This window comes from Colobus angolensis, unplaced genomic scaffold (genome assembly GCF_000951035.1).
Source record: "Colobus angolensis palliatus isolate OR3802 unplaced genomic scaffold, Cang.pa_1.0 Scaffold179, whole genome shotgun sequence".
NCBI classification, from domain to species: Eukaryota; Metazoa; Chordata; class Mammalia; order Primates; family Cercopithecidae; genus Colobus; species Colobus angolensis.
Window position 1 is genome coordinate 230,939 of NW_012114921.1, and position 3,417 is coordinate 234,355.

General features: G+C 47.8%; 1 protein-coding gene and 1 long non-coding RNA gene across 4 annotated transcripts in view; one reads left to right on the forward strand and one right to left on the reverse strand.

The window, feature by feature from the left end:
- LOC105509602 overlaps positions 1-803 on the reverse strand; it is a 2,660-nt gene extending 1,857 nt beyond the window's left edge. The window contains exons 1-2 of the long non-coding RNA XR_001001456.1: positions 713-803; positions 34-229 (exon numbers count right to left, since the gene is read on the reverse strand). This is a non-coding gene — a long non-coding RNA (uncharacterized LOC105509602). The remainder of the gene's footprint in view (positions 1-33; positions 230-712) is intronic.
- A 133-nt stretch (positions 804-936) lies between these two features.
- RAB30 (RAB30, member RAS oncogene family) overlaps positions 937-3,417 on the forward strand; it is a 94,397-nt gene continuing 91,916 nt past the window's right edge. The window contains exon 1 of one of the 3 annotated variants that reach the window (XM_011938892.1): positions 937-1,168. The gene's annotated coding sequence lies outside the window, so the exon portion shown is untranslated. Of the gene's footprint in view, positions 1,169-1,396; positions 1,527-3,417 lie in introns of those variants that run through there. The other 2 variants (XM_011938895.1, XM_011938897.1) reach the window with 2 other exon arrangements.

A 3,417-nucleotide genomic window follows, 5' to 3' on the forward strand; every position in this document is an offset into this window, starting at 1 on the left:
AAGTGCTGGGATTAAAGGCATGAACGACTGCACCTGGCCAATATCCCCTTTGAACATCTGCTTTCGCTGGTTGGTAAAAAAAAAAAAAAAAAAAAGTGTCATTTTAAATTTAGTGTTACTCCTTCAGGCTGCTCCTTCTCTTTTCTTACTTGCAGGGCCAAAGCAACGTCTCTTTCCAGCTTGGCCACCTTCCAATAACGATTTCTTCGGACGCCTTTGTTAATCATTCCTGTACGAAAAATCAGTGAATCTGAAACCTTGGGGAGAGGGAAGAAGGGTTGGAAAACAAACGGCAAAACAAAAATGCATTTGGGAGGACTACCCCAACTCCGTGAGTGGAAATGGGCTTCTCTGAATTGAGGCGAGGGTCGCCGCCTAGGGTCCTCGTACCTCAACAAAAGACACCAACTCTCTCAACTGTACCGTTCGTTAACCGATCTAAATGATACTCCAAGCCCAAAAGTAAACCGACTCTCTCAATCTCTTAGCTAAAAAATGGAGAAGGAAGCGTAGGGCTCCATGCAACGCCTTCAGGAGCAGCTGAGACCGAGGCTCACTGGGCCTCTTGATGCGGCTTCCAGTCGGTCCCGCCCTACATCAGTCCCCAGCACGGCCTCCACCTTCTGGTTCCCAGGTTCGCGCCCGCGGCTATCCGACCAGGTCGTCCTCCACCTCACCGTCCCCACTGAACCACCACTTGACTCCCGCGTACCCCTAAAACCTCTGCCCGGCTCCGCGGAATCGTCCCATTACTCCTAACATGGCGGCCGAGTCACCTTTGCTCCTTCACTCTGGGCGCGTCCGACTTTGGAGCATTTTGGGCATTGTAGTTCCGGCGATTGCCTCGGTATCCCTCCAGGACGTAAGAAGACTACAGTTCCCAGAAAGCACCGCCCCTGAGCATGGCTATTGGGGATGTTTGGACAGAGGGATGATGTCATTGCAAAAGCCCCACTGCATTCATTGTGCTACGGTCTCTCCACCCCCTGCTGCTGCTGGGCTTGCGATTGCCGCTCGCTCCAGCTGAGCTAAGAGTAGCAGCAGCACCAGGGCAGGGACTGACTCCAGCCCTTGGACTCAGGACATTGCAGACCTTCCCTTGCGTGCGTGACTCTTTCGCACATCATTTCTGTTTATGCCTGGGGTGGGGAGAAAAATCCCAAACCAGGTGAGTTGAAGTGATTTATTCAAATGCTTCTACCAAGTTATTCCTCCCGCTTAGTTCTCAAGGTTTTCTTTTGGGAAGCTGTGAGCGGTGGGGAGGTGGGGGTGATTGGGGAGAGGCTCGCAGGCGCTGCTAAGGGGAAAAGCTCTGTGCAATTTGGGTCATTGCAAAGAACAACTCCAGCAACCTTCCCCCGCCAGAGGACGGGTGCCTGCCAATTCCCTAGTCGCAACTCCTCTCAACATTTTTGAGACAGGGAGAGGGGGCTGGGCTAGGAAGGATGTTGGGGAGTGCTCTGGAAAATGAGAGGAAGGCAGAGGTGGGGGACTGCAGTCCTGTCACACACGGCCCGAGAGCTAAGGTTTGAGTGGGAAGGGGTGATGCGTGGGGAGAAATGGAGACAGTGATTTAATGTGGTCGCACTACTTTAGAACATTTGTATGTCGCTTGGACGAGCACTAGTTATTAATTTTTAAGATGAACGCTTAAGTTTTGTGGGGCTTTATTATATGTGTGTCTGTCTATGTCGTTTGTCTCGCCTTTTCTGCTGATTTGAGGTGACAGTGTCCTTTAATGGTGCACTCCGTGCCAGTCAGAAACATTTCACGTGTCTGACGAAGGTTCTCTGAGGCTGCTGGAAGCAGCGTTTTTGTTAAATGTTTTCGGTTCTCCGACTGCTGGATTCAAGATTGTTTGGAAGTGGAGCCGACAGATTTGTGCTTGTGTGTTTTAAATTACATTGCATAGGCTCTTTGCCACTGACAATGGTACCATAATGAGCTGCTGTTTCCTGAGGCATAGTCACTACTCACAAATAACGGTTTGAAGAGATCGATTAGGGAAGCCGGGTTCCTTTAAATACATTAGAGAAAGGGAAAGTTAGAAGCGCTGTTAACCTTCGTTTGGCATTACTGAAGGGTGCCCATGGAAGAGTAATTTTGGTCAGGGGAACCAAGGAGCATAGTAGTTGTTTTGTTATTGTTGTTTTTTAAAACGAACTGACATTTAACAGGACAGAAAGCATTCTGACTTATATCATGCTCTTGTAAGAGTTATAGGGATGATTAAGGCAATAAATATGTTACTTTGAGATAAACAGCTGGCTGGCTCCACAACAGATGGGGCCAGTCTTAGCTGAGAGATCTACAACCTTGGAAATGAATGGACCTGGGGTCAACCACACCCCCTCTTGGAATGTCAAAAGAAGGAGAAATGCCAGAGTATTTGCTTAACTCTAGAATGCTAAACCTTTTCATAGCTGAGTCAGACATGAGGGAAAGTCTTTACTGGTTGTCTTCTGCTGCTAAGCCAATTTTATTCATTTTAAATTCAGATCCTTAGGTCTCCAAAGTTGTAGCTGTGTGATATTTTGTTAAACGCTGCTTGATGCTGAATGCAAAGGACAGTCCATTGTATGGGCTTTGTAGTAGAGTGATTTATTGGGATGCCAATGGGCAGCTTTTGGATTTGGGAAAAGATCAACAGTCAGCCTTTGCCTCTACGTCTCTCTGTTGATAACTCTCTGCTCTTCTGGACACCCTACCCTTCTCTCCTGTACTTTCCTTTCTTCCCCCCACCCCACCCCACCCCACCCACATCTCTTAAAATTCTGTTTATTTCCCCATCTCTCCCTTTGCAGTTTACAGTTTTCCTTTCTATTTCAAAATCTCTCCCTTATCACCAGCATATCACATCTCTTTCTCTCCATCTCTCTCCAATCTCAGAACACCCTCCCTGGTCCTCCTTCACTTCACCTGGGAACTCCCGGGTAGATGTAGACTATGTGAATATTTTTGCTGAATCCTCCTTGAGGAGAATTTCTTTGCCTTTTCTTTTTCTTTCAGTCCGTGCTTGGCAGGATGAGCAGCAATGAGCCTGACCCCTGGTCTGGTTTGTAGTTTCTGTGACAGACATAATTTAGCCCCAGCAGCATGTGAACAATGAAATGCTGCAGTTGGGCTCATGCCACTTTTCCTTTCACTGGCACCTGTATTAGGAACTGCCTATGGGTTAGCCAGGTTTTTAAATGCTCTACATGAAATGTTCTCATAATTCCCAAGGCATAAGTAGTCTTCAAATGGCTTGCCTTATATAATACATTTTTTTTTTCCTCATCCTTGCTGCAGCTGGTGGTGGGAAGGCTGTTCTTTCGCCCCTCTTCCTTCCTGTTCCCTGTGCAATCCAGGTGGCCAAACTGCCCGTTTGGTTTTTTGATGATACTTGGAGGACAACAGTTCCACTGCCCCTCCCCC